General features: G+C 45.8%; 1 long non-coding RNA gene across 2 annotated transcripts; it reads right to left on the bottom strand.

Moving 5' to 3' along the window:
- Positions 1 to 229: 229 nt before the first annotated feature.
- On the bottom strand, positions 230 to 12075 carry LOC149365604 (uncharacterized). Of its 2 annotated transcripts, XR_016292545.1 has the most exons (5): positions 11738 to 12075; positions 11204 to 11320; positions 6554 to 6603; positions 5408 to 5564; positions 230 to 410 (listed from the first exon to the last, which is right to left on the bottom strand). It is a non-coding gene; the product is annotated as an uncharacterized LOC149365604 (long non-coding RNA). The 2 variants fall into 2 exon arrangements; XR_016292571.1 differs by lacking the exon at positions 6554 to 6603.
- Positions 12076 to 13129: the final 1054 nt, after the last annotated feature.

Consider the following 13129-nt stretch of genomic DNA (forward strand, 5'->3'; position numbering starts at 1 on the left):
TAGCAGTAGTCTCTGAGCAGCTTGTCAGTGAAATTTATTTTCCTCATTAACTCTGCAGCATTTTCTGCTGCAGGGGCACGAACAGAAAGGCAATATGCGGCTCTGCAGAGGAAACAATGTGGTGGCTGGGTATGGTCTCAACCGAATGTTTTGTAACATGGTTTGTCTATAGGGCCAACCAGTTGTTAGTAATCTATTCATACGCTTCATTAATCATTGACAAGGCATGTTGGTAGGAATGCTTTATTTGGCACAGCAGTTCCGGCCGACATAGGTCTATTGTCACTCTGCTTGCAGGCCAGGGTGCAGACTTGTGAGCACGTTCTTGAGCCAGTAGCCTGGAACGATGAACAGGTGCCTGGGACCAGAGAACGCCACGCCCCGCAAGGTCGGTTGCTGCAGTCCCTCCCCTAGTGTCAGCCATATGCAGGGTTGGATGCCATGAAAAGAGAAAACAAAAGTGGGCAAGCTGAGAAAAGTAAAATGCAACTAATAAACCACTAAGAGAAACCCACAAATTCACACAAAGAATGGAATGCATGCAAGAGAGAAAAAGATTAGGACATCTCCCAACACACTATCGCAGCAGCCTACACACTCCTGTAGTGGCCTTGTGCATGGACATTTGAAAGATCTTAAAAAAAAGATAAAGGCAACATTGTTCAAGACGTGCTGGAAGAACGACACACAAAAAGTGTGCCCAGAGCTCAAGAGAGAATGAAAATAGTCAAGACAAACAACAAAAGGGTTTCACTGGGTCAGACCAGTACTAATTAAGAGGATCAAATTATCAGGTATCAAGTCTTGGCAGTTAAGCTTGGCCAGCCAGCAACACAGCTGCATTCCCTTTTGTGGCTCCCGACGCTGGCGGCAAACAGGAGGTCAAAGGCTCCATATGCTAAACCCAAAACCTATATAATGGGGAAGGGAGGGGGACACCAAATTTTTTCGTTAGCGTCTTTGTTTCAAACATTGCGTATTGCCCCAGGGCACATATACATGCTGCACGATTGATATATGCACCATAAATAATTTATTATCGTGTTACTTATACTGAGCGGTTTCGCTTTCTGAGCGCCGGGGTGTGTAATAACGTCACTCCCAAGGAAGAGCTGCAACCCTGGTCACGCGGGCTCCAAAAGTAGAGACAAAGGAACTGCTGCGTCGTCTGCTCTCGTACACACGCTGTGTATAGCAGGGCTTTTCGAATTGCCGGCCGGTACTACGATATGCTTAGCAAAGACAAGCGGGTGAGGGGCAATGTTGAGTTTTGAAACCAAGCAGCTCACTTGGGACAATCACTGTTGGAATACGCGATTTGGCCGTTGTATTCAGCTTTGGTTTTTAGACTTGGAACACTCAACCCATTCCAAAAGGATAAAAGGGTGCAACGTTTTCCGGCAGTTTTTTTTTGGTGATCTCGCACTGTATGTTGTGCATTCATAAGAAGATAAAATTTGTTTTGTACAATGCATTTTTAAAATAAATATTTGCTTTCCTTGTGATCTAGATGCCAACTGAAAGCAGCATCTGCTTGCATTGGATGAAAATGCTCCCAGTGCAGCGCATTGGTGCTATCCACATTGCACATAAAGTATGAATCCAATCCCACGAAAATATCTTTCCGCGTGCGTTACATGGTCGAGTTTCCTTGCAGTGTGGATGGAATAACAAAAATCTGCGGACAAAAAGACAAAAATGTAGCCGCTAAATGCATTCCTGAGTTAAATATGCTATCTAGGCGAGCTGGAACATTCAACAAAGAAAATTAAAACTGGGCGTCCAGCAAGCTACTCATTTTGAATTCCCGACGGTTGAAGCGAGAAACATAGTGGCGATAATAATGGACAGTATACATGATCAATTCACAGAAAAAAATTAATGAAGCTGCAAAAGCTGCATTGAAAAGAGATTTGCTTTCCCTGTTTGAGAAAGCTTCTTTTACGAAGTCCATCTCTTTATTATAGGTGGCTACCCTTTTCTTTATTCTTCCCAGCATTTGATGTTCTCTGCCAAGTGCGTGTCAACATCAAATTTTTCATTTTGAAGCAGACAATAGTAATACCGTATTTACTCGCATAATAGGCGCACTTTTTTTCCAGAAAATCCGGCTCAAAGTTCAGGGTGCGCCTATTACGCGGGGTAAAATTTCCGGAAATTTTTCGACTCGCAAAATTGAACACACCGCGTAAACGCACTCGCGTACGGCCGCACCCCGTTCTCGCGAAGAAAATGTTTAAAAGGTCCGTGTAAGGGCCGCACCGAAACTTTCGGAATGCACGCACCGAGGCCTCCGCGATCGGCTCCGGCTGCGCGCAATGAGCGCTTGATCGCGGAGGCCACACACGCGCACAGGAGCTTCCAGACGCCGCCCACAGAGAGCGCCCAAGGCCAAGCTTATCATCATCATCGTTTTCCTCCGCCGCGAGCTTTCGCTATCTATATCGCCATCAGCATCTCCAGCTCGTTTTTTTTTTTTTTTTTGTGGCTGTCAAGTGCCGGGATTTGCGGTAGCGCGATAGTTATCGTGGTTTATGGCTTTGCCGCGGAGCGTTGATGTTTTTTAGCTCGACGGGCAAGCACCTTAACAGCTACACGGCTGGGAGTTTGCTCTCGAACGCGGCAAGCGTGCGGCAGGTCGGAAAATACGACATGGCCGAGAAGTGCGGCCGCTGCGACTGCGGCGTCCCTAAATTTTCGTACGCGACTCCAAGCGCCGAGGTTTTCGCGGGCCTAACTCGGGAACGTTTCCGGCTGGAGATTAAGCTTTCCAAACAGACGTTTAAAGTGAGCATCCCTGAAAACTGTGTGCGGCTGTTCTACGCGATGTCGTTGTACGTGCTGTGGGTCCGCAGCAGCTGCGACAGCAGCAGCACTAGTAGGGACTAGTAGTCAGTTCAGCAAAAACTTTGTTAAAATAAAGATTGGGAAGCGGGGGGTGGCGAGGCGTCGGCTTGCAATCGTGTAAATACAGTATTGATCACAGTGCCAAGTTCGGGGCGCGCCTATTATGCGCGGAAATAAAAAAATTGATTTTTCGCGCCCTAACTAGGGGTGCGCCTATTATGCGAGTGCGCCTATTACGCGAGTAAATACGGTAAAATTCATAGCAAATACAACTGAATATTCTAGAGTAGTTCAGATATCAATACAGATAGTTAAAATTACAATACAAACATGTTTCCTCAAAATGCAGCAATGAAACCGAGTATTCCACACCAATATTTTACTCCTCATAATATATCACATCCTAATGCTTATTGCCGCCGCGGTGGCTCAGTGGCTATGGTGCTCGGCTGCTGACCCAAAAGACGCGAGTTCGATCCCGGCCGCGGCGGCTGGAACTTCTTTGGAGGAGAAATTGTAGAGGCCCGTGTACTGTGCGATGTCAGTGCACGTAAAAGAACCCCAGGTGGTCGAACTTTCCGGAGCCCTTCACTACGGCGTCTCTCATAGCCTTAGTCGCTTTGGGACGTTAAACCCCATAAACCATAAACCAACCTAATGCTTATTGAGCATCTCAATGAATGAGGGGAAATCATGTAGAATGGTACAATTTGCCTGAAGCATAACTGTGAGCAGGGAAAAACGTGACAGCCTGAATTTGTAAGCTGGCAAGTGGAAATGCTCCTCTTGTCCCAGTTCACACTGAAAAGGCGTATGACCTGATGTGGCACACTGCTGAGAAACAAAAGATTACACAAAAAAATAAATGAACAGCAGCTTAAGCTACAACGCGAGTGAGAGCTTTAACAAGACTACATCTTCCACGCTGCCTCGTGACACCTAGAGACAGCTACAACCGTGAAATGCTGTCCCAGATGCATCGTACCTGACGGAACATGGCCCGCTTAACTCTTGTGTATGGGTTTCACCACACTGGAATCCCATGCCATAACAGGCCCACAGATGCTGGCACATTTCAATTCGGAATCTGTGCAGCAATTTCGGCAGCTGTTTTCCTTCTCACCTGATGAGAAGTGCCTCAGTGATCTGGGCTCTTAGATCTGGAAGTTTCTAAAAATTATGCTCACAAGTTTCTGCTCTCTTTTAATGGTTCATAAGAGTGGTGGTCATATGTGCTTTTACAGAAGAAACAAAGAGCACCACTTTGAGAAAATGCTGGAAAATTATCTAAACGAAACACTCCGCATGCTTTCAGGGGATTCATAAACTGCTCATTGTACTGCCAGAGATTATCTCAGGCTTTCAAAGGTTGGTTTTTCTACCAGTGAAAAGTACTGCCCTTTCCTGCCTTTCCAATGAAGGCACCCGTGCTCACTCTGGCACCCCTTTCGACAACAGCAATGCCACGGGACAAGCACCAAGAGAATTCCTTGTGTTTGGCGCATGATAGCCATAGTTGCTTATGCGCCATAAAACCCCATATAACTAACCAAGAGATTTTCATAAAAAATATCAGCTTTCCATGACCTCATCACAGCTCAAACCGCAGAGAAACTAGCCTCTATTTGTTTGTTTCTGCAATGGCCTACAAGATTGACGAGGCCCGAGAGCAAGATTTCTCGACTGATTTTGATGCCACGCTAGGGTGGCAAATTTACTGTCGAGTCCAGGAATCTGTACAGAATGAACCAGTATATACAATGCTCACATCATGGATGACAAGAAAAAGACACCTAAAACAGACAGGCTGCCATGCCTCATACATGTTAGAAGCAAAAATATGCCACGCCGATGTGGAGAGACCGTGTGCTGGGCACTCGCAGTACCGTCGAAACTTGCGGCAGACCACTGCGTTAATTTCAGCCAGTCCTTTTTTCTAACTTGGCCACTTTCTTGATCGTATCCCTCACAATTCCCTCATTTCTCCAGGTAAAGAAAATTCCCCTGATGATTCAAGGTTGCTACAGACCCTGCAAAGCCATCACAGCCCTTCAGAGAAATACAGTAGAACCTTGCTATTTTGTTCTTGGTTCGTGTAATCTGCCGTATAACAAACGCAAAAATTATGCATCTTACGCTATTTTTCTTCACAATATAAATCCTGGATAAATTTATAAAACAATTCCCTGGTGTACATGTCCATAATTTCGTCAAATTCTGACGGCATGATCCATTCAGAGACTAAGAGGAAATGCCAGCCAAGCTAGTCATCATTTTTCGATACTTTGCCCAAATAAACCTGAGCACTGCGGAGAAGGGTATGAAAAAAAAAAAGCAAGGAGACAAAGCATCTTAAGCACTATATAGTTATATCTGGTATCGTAAGCGGATTACGCTGTAGTTCAACTTTCAATATCACACTACAGGCAGTGCAAGGCATAAACAGTGAAAAGGTGATGAGCGTACGCAGCCCAGCGCTTGCTCATTTGTGAACCAGGACATAGTATGAAATGGTTGCAGTTGTAAAATAGCAGCCACAAGTGAACATGCAGGCACCAACCTCAATGATCTTGCAGTCAATGGAAGAGTATGGGTGCCATAGCCCTCCATCATCCCTCCACTTCCACAGCACTGCATCGGTCTGGTGGGCGTTGGGCTTTACAAGGAGTGAGTCCACCACAAAGATGCCATCTTGGGGCAGCAATGGCATCAGCTCTCTGTGAATGGAACATCACACAAGTTTCACAAAAGCGAAACAGCAACATTTTAAAGCAACATCCTGTTAACGGTACTGCCAACGAATCACACCATTACAACCAGCAGAGGTGGTGGTGGCATGCTTTTTCCAAGTATACACAGCAAGTAAATGGTCTTGCTAATGCTGTCAAATAATGATGCCCCCCAAAGAGCTAAGAAGTTCTACCCTAACTTGCAATTCAGAAGCCAGTCACGTCAGATAGCGAACAGAAGTAGCTCACTAAGAAACTAAATTAAAACCTATATTTTGGCCTACTTTCAGAGAACCTACCTCATGCTCAACACGCTCTGAAACCTAATGTGTGCAATTGTTGTACCTTGCCACGGCTGTGTTGTCAATGTTAGATTTGAAGCAGAACAGCAGCAAAGAACAACATATAGTGTCCACGTCTACTGCCAAAACAATTTGCATAATGGTCATGACATTAACAGGCGGGTTCAATCCCGCCGCGGCCGGGATCGAACCCACGTCTTTCGGGTCAGCACAGCCAAGCACCATAACCACTGAGCCGCAGTTCAACCTCACTGATAGAGTCCTGGTGCATACGCTCAAAATTGCAAGTAAAAATGTTCCATGGAGTTATACTCCATCTCTTCCAGTCAATACATTCCCAGATTACACAATTTCTTAGCACCTACACTCAGAATGTAAACAAATTCTAGTCACATAATACATTTAGCAACCAACTGCACATGTGCAAACATGGAAGTGTTTTTGAGAGCGATGAGTACAGTAACTTCTTCAGTCTACAACATACTAGTATAATCAGCCAACTCGCCCAGCAGAAAGTTTTACTGAAATACTAAAAGCTCTGGATTGGCAACTACAAAAAATTGAAAGCCTTCAATTGCAGCTAAAGCAAAATGCACTCCAATCAGAAATGGCCACAATTACAAAAGGCAGTGGTAGAAATTCCACAAAGTGGATTTGGAAATCCACATCACTTACGCGATAAGTGATGTGATCTCGTAGAGCTCTTGGGGACTCCTTGGAACAAGCTGAAACAATGGAGGAAAAGAAGCACATGGTTAGAAATACCTTAACAGCAGTGGCGGCTCCTCCACACTACACAAGTGCAATGGGACAAAGTATCTGAAAACGTCAAGGTTGATGGACTGGATGTGCCATGAAGCTCCCGCCCCATGAAAAACGAAAACATGGAAAGAACTTGCAAGCGCTAGAAAAGGAGCTTTCCAAAATTTGTGCCAGCACACACACCCACAAAAGTTCTAATGAAGTGAAAGTGCCAATAAACGCCAGGGATTAGGAAATAGTGCAAAACCTGGACATGGAGACAATCGTGTGCAGACCAGCAATCAAATTTTTCGAAGCTGCTAATTCAAGCTTCTTGCATAATAAACAGAACTCGCAACATCCAAGAAAAAAATAATAAAAGAAAGAGACAAAAAAAAGGGGGGAAGGTGGCAAAAAAATTTGCAGACACCATCGCGTCACGATTTAGCATTCATTGAAAAGCAGAGTGCAATCACCTTGAAATCAGTGGGTGGCCAAGCGTCTGCCTAGGGAATTTCTCAGTGCCCTTAAGTTCTTACGCAAACAATGATACACCACCCAGCTTGCCATATGTGACAATGCCCATGGGAAAAATGAATATTACACACCACACAGCATGTGGAGAGGAGGGAATGGCCACGAGCATTTTGGAGCAGTCTTTGTAGCAAGCCAAAATTCTATTAGGAGCAGATTTCCAGTTTTGTAGCAGGTGACCAATACTGAGAGAAGTTAAAGATACGGATGTGCCAAAGTTTAAAAAACTACTGGCTGCACAGTTTTTTTAAAATGCATATTATTTAAAAGGAAAGTTCATAAGTGCTTTCACGCATACGCCACACTGACATAATAAGACATGTTGCTGACATGCCTAGCCTACTTGCAGCTGCTTGACGCATCTGGAAAGAGAACTCTTCCCTCCCATCGTAAGGAAAGGGGGGTGCCAGCCTGTCCCCACCACACCGGAGGCTCGTCACTAGCCTGTTTGCAGGTGCTGGTGTACGAGCAGCCACGACCCTAGCCATGCAGATGTGCCACTGCTATAGCTACTGCTTATCGCTGTCACATGACTTGGCCTTTCTGCATGAGATTTCAGTTTTTCTCCATGCGCCGCACCTACCACTGCTGCGTTGCTGGCTGATCTGCGCCACTGTGCAGCTGTGGTACAGCCCCATCTCACTGCGTTCATATTACCAACGTTTTCATGGATAGCGTGCTTCCTAAATGAAATAAGCTGCAGCGTGTCTCACATCAGGGCGAAGCTCTCAGTATTGACAGCCGCGCTGCCTGTGAAAGGCTCTTTGCAGATGTTCTGCAGCAGGATGGCGGTGTCATCATTATCATCAGCCTGACTACACCCACTGCAGGGCAAAGGCCTCTCCCTTGTCATCTCAAATTAACCCTGTCCTTCGCCAGCTGTGGCCGCCGTATCCCGGCAAACTGCTTAATCTTATCCGCCCATGTACCTTTCTGCCGCCCCCTGCTATGCTTGCTTTCTTTAAAGACCCTTAAGGACCAGCGGTTATTTTGCCTTCGGATTACATACCCTGCTCAAGCCACATTCGAGGCTGAACGGTAGCTATGCAGTTAAAAGGTTTCGTGTGCACATTTTAAAAAATTGATCAGGAATCATTTTTTACCAGGTAATAACCCTGTCACACTATCAAATTTAATGTCATTCGATGCATTGAATGTCATTCGAAAATGATGGCATCGACGATCAGTGAAAAAAAATAGTCCAACCGAACGACATCAGCGCGCATAAAAGATGTTTGAAATTGTTGTGCAGTGTTTCAAAAGCGGGTGAGAACATTTGTGTGCCGTATTATAAGCTTAAAATATTATTTCCGGCCATTCTGCACCATTTTAGCCAACGAAAGCCAAGTACAGTCAGCCACAATCCGATAAATGTAAACAAACAAAATGGCTGACATGGCGGCGCGCGGAGCTTGGAAATGACTTCCAAAAGGTGAACTGCTCAGTTACGTCTTTAAGTACCTTCGAGCTTAACGAATATGGCACGCCTACCAACAAGAATCACGCAACCCAAAATGACCGACGGTCGCGGGAAAGACGCTGCTTCACGCTCGGCCGCTGCTGAGACTAAGAGTAATAGCTATCCACGACAGCCTCTAGTGTGAACAGATCCACACCAACATTAACCTTTTTCATCAGAACTAAATAAATGCACTTTCTAAGTTTCGCAGTGTGCACATTATTTTTTCGCGTCGCTTGTTCCTGCTGCGTATCTGGTGTCAAGAGTGCACATTCGATTAGAGACCGAATGCGAATGAGTTCCCCTAACTCATTCGATGGCAAATGTCATTCGAACCTAATGGCATTACATGTTCCCGTGTAGAAGTAGATTAATGACATTAGGTGCTAATGTCATTCGATTCGAATGACATTAAATTTGCTAGTGTGACAGGGGTATAAGTGGATATATTCAGGCCGCTTTCAGTTTGGGCATATTGCCGCTTTGCACATAGTTTTTCTGCAGTGCTACGAGGTACGCCTTAATGAGGTTTCACTGTACTTATGAGTAGTAAGGTTGCTGAATTTAATGCGTCTCAACGTGAAATCTGAATTGACTGATACACCTCCTGCAGTGAGGCCCATGACCCAAGTGTAAAAGTGAAGTTCTGATCTACTGCTATGCGATGTATTCAGAACAGGTGCTGCCCTTGATGGCCTCACAGATAACTTTGACAACAATGGCAACACAGACATCAAAGTTTGCTCTCCACCATTGGTGCCATGTTTGCTGCTGCTCTAATGTCATTTTCCACAGTGGCCCACTCACAACTCACCTCAATCCTGACCGCGGTGCCAAACCAGCAAACAACCTATAAGTGGTACTGTGCGGGTGGATCCTATGGCCATGCCACTGCTCTAATTACATCACACCACTTTCTCTCACTCCCATGGCGACATTCCGAGCAAAGGTGGGGGAAGGAGGAAGTTGGAGCACCACAAAAGCCAAATGTACAACAGGGACACAATGCAGTGGCCTCGCTCAAAGCTCTTGCCCAGAGCTCAAACAGCACAGGCATGTCTGGCTGAGCTTACAACTTTTGTCACACCCAAGTTGACAGCTCACCAGCCACACACACCGCAACAATCACACACACCAACAGTGCAAGATCTGGCGATATGATGTTACGCCATCTGTGCTTTAACCAACCCGAAATTCTTACCACTCAGTCCAGTGGATGACCTCTGTTCTCTCCGGCGATACACCCAGCCATTACTGTTCACAGCTATGGTAAATTATCATTTCGACCTCTCAGATTCCCTCATCAAGAGGCATGAGGGCAATTGATTACTGTTTGGTTCTTCGGACCAAGAGGCATTAAGGAATAACTACAATTTCTGGGTAAACGCTCCCTGAAGGGGCCACAGAAAATCCTCCACCAAAGCTGCAAATTATACTGTTTGAACAGAAACTACTTTTTGTTGTTTATTTATCAGTTTATCTGTACCTCAACGGCCCAAAGGCAGCATTACATAAGGGGTGGGCTGACATGTAACCTCCTGCCACAGAATTTTTCACAAAAAGCAAACTGAAGTGCTAAACTGCCCATCCCCATCCTTGAGGCTTTTTTTCCTCTCATAATTCCTGCTGCACTGGAAGCTCTACGTTGGTGCTTGAACCTGAACGCCATACACCCATAGGTGTGCCGCACACATCCTTTATCAGCATAGCGCCACGTAAGATCATGACAATGCCACATTTCAGGTCAAGAGGTGCAAGTACACAAAACAGTAGGAACGAAACGAAAACACTAATGCTGTGTGAGTCATCCCTGTGCTCTATCTTTTGGCTGCCTCAAAAAGTGAAACTACAACAAATATCGACTTTTAACTTGTGGGGAAAAAAAAAAAAAAAAAGAGACAAACATAGAAGGAACAACACAAATAACGCCTCGTCCTTGTCTTTCCATGTGTTCTTCAAATATGGGAACTACTCCCCTCGTTCAGCTACCTGTCCTACCTACATTCGCCTGTGGCTTCTCGCCTCTGTTTGTCTCTAGGGGCACAAACGTTCCCGGTTTCACAGCAGGAGGCCCACTTTCAAAACTCTAATTTACTAGATCCGTAACAGCAGAGTTGCTTTGTTCACTATACGGGCAGGCTTTGGTCACCTGGGGTCTGCAGGTGAAAGCCACATTAAGAGTTAATGTTCCCTCGTTTTCTTTTTGTTTTTTCTTTCTACTTGACAGCCAGGGCGAAAAACTGCCACTCACCCGTGCAAAGCAAATGGCCACATAATCATCATTACCACAATGATCTGTCACACACTGCAACAGTGCCTTGTGAGCTTTATGCAACTCACAAGCTTCCAAAATATCAAAGGACATCAAGCACTTTGTCCACAATGTTCCCCTTCTTAAGGCCTCTTTGCAGTATCACCTGTAATAAGCTTTTAAGCTTAGAGGCCTTAAAAGAAAGCTTGCTTTTCCAGTTGCCTCATGCGCTCCATGCTAGTTAGCTATGTGGGTCCAAGCACCTTCCCCGTGTAATACCGAAGCTCAGTGCAGGTGGCACAGCACTAGTTTTAAAATTCTCAGGAGGTGGAGAGCTCACCTATCGTCCCATTTTGTTCAGCCTCTGCGCCAGCAAGAGAACGCCGGACTCGATGCAGGAATCGGGAAGGTCCGTGCCTACAAGTAAACTGCATTTCGGTTTTTCAAGTGCCGTTTTCTGAAATGAAGATAAATTTAAAAGAACAAGTTTACGCGCTGCAGACACCAAAGCGTAATCGCTTAGCTCGCCGCAATTAGTGCCCCTGTTTCGGAAAGCGGCTCGTATGGATAAACAGCAACACAACTGTAAAATGAACCATTAAATCAGTAATCTATACACTTTCCTATTAGCGGGGGCACAAAAAATCGGACCGCGCACAAAACTCACCGCATAAACGGTTAGTTCAACTGGACTGTTGTCAAAAGTTTCCCGCCTTTTTTTCGGGCGCACGCTAACCATGCCTGTTTTACATGACCAAAACTTACGTTGGGCCGGGCTGACAAAAGGTACAAAAACATACTCAGCGCATATCCTTCTCTGTCGAACTGCACTGAGCTTTTGAGCAGAACTCAGGATAAAACAGACGAGTCTCACCTTTAGGGCCTTTGTGTCCACTGCCGGGCAAGCGGGCTCAGTGCTAGCCCTGGGTGATCTGCAAACACAAAATATTCGGGCGCAAGGAAGTTCAAAATGAAATGCCGAATGCCATATAACGGGCAATCACTCAATACATACAGTACATACATACCAAAAGACAGGAAGAACAGAGAAATTGCTCACGGGCAACACGAGCGCGCGTAGCTCCCACCGTCCGGCCATTCTCCTACTGCAAGCAATGCTCGGCTCGGCTGTAGCTCGGCTCAAACATGACAAAAACAACAAAAAAATGGCCGGACGTGGCGTCATTTTTCAAACCGGATGCGACGTCACGGGTGAAAATAACGCTTGCGTTATTGCGACCGGGTCGCAGGAGACACTTCCAAATTTAGGACCTGGCAACCCTGGCTGAAACGACGCGCTCTCCGCCCGCGGACGGCACACTTCCCGGCACACTTCCCGCAGTGACGCCGATTAAATCGCGTCACTGCGGCCCACGAGGCACGTGACAATCTCAGTTCAGCCCACTCTGCTATGCTCACCCGTTCCCCACAACCCAGCACCGGCGGGGTAGACTGCCACGTGGCATGAGCGCCGGTTTGATGGACGCCGCTGCTCGCTCTCCGTAGACGCGCGATTTTCCAATGGCATGAAAAATGGCCCACGTTCGTTGACCGACGGCGGCGAGAGTAACAAGTTTTCGAAATTATAAAAACTGATATCAATATTACTTACGGCGGGCGGCACAGCACTCAAGAAATAATCATTCAAACAGTATTTAAAAAATTGAATATTAGTTAACCAGCCTGGTAGTTGTACGTCTTGGTGTATTCCGATGCACACACTCCAAACAATGCTAGGCAGAAAAAAAGTGCTATGCTAACTGAAAAAGCCTATTCTTTAAAAACTGCACCAAGTCTTAGGTGGAATCCTGTATAGCAGTCGAGGGGTGAAGACTATCATTTTTGCTTCATTCTGAAAACATTTGGAGCAAAAGAGAGGATGGGAAAGAGATAAGGATGGAGAAAGAAAGGAAGGGAGATCAACCAGAAGGTTCCGGCGTGCTACCCTGCCCTGAGGAAAAGAAAAGAGGGGATTTATAGACAAAGTATAGACAAGAGCAGAGCTAAAAATGAAGAATATCAAGCAAGGATGTGTGTTCGGCAACTTCAGTGCCTGTACCACAAACACATTGCCGTCAAGAAATGGAGCAGTGCCTTGCGGACCTTCACAGCTGATGATCACTGCGGCTACCGTCTGATTCAATGGAGCCAAAAGTGGGCTTTACCGAACAAGGCAGATTTAAGCTGTTTGCCGGTGGAACGAATCACTGACTCGTCAGCGCAATGGTTCGGTTGAAGACACTTTTTTCAAGCATTTCGCACCAGA

The sequence above is a fragment of the Amblyomma mixtum genome, chromosome 1, assembly GCF_055824585.1.
Source record: "Amblyomma mixtum isolate Tamu chromosome 1, ASM5582458v1, whole genome shotgun sequence".
NCBI lineage: Eukaryota > Metazoa > Arthropoda > Arachnida > Ixodida > Ixodidae > Amblyomma > Amblyomma mixtum.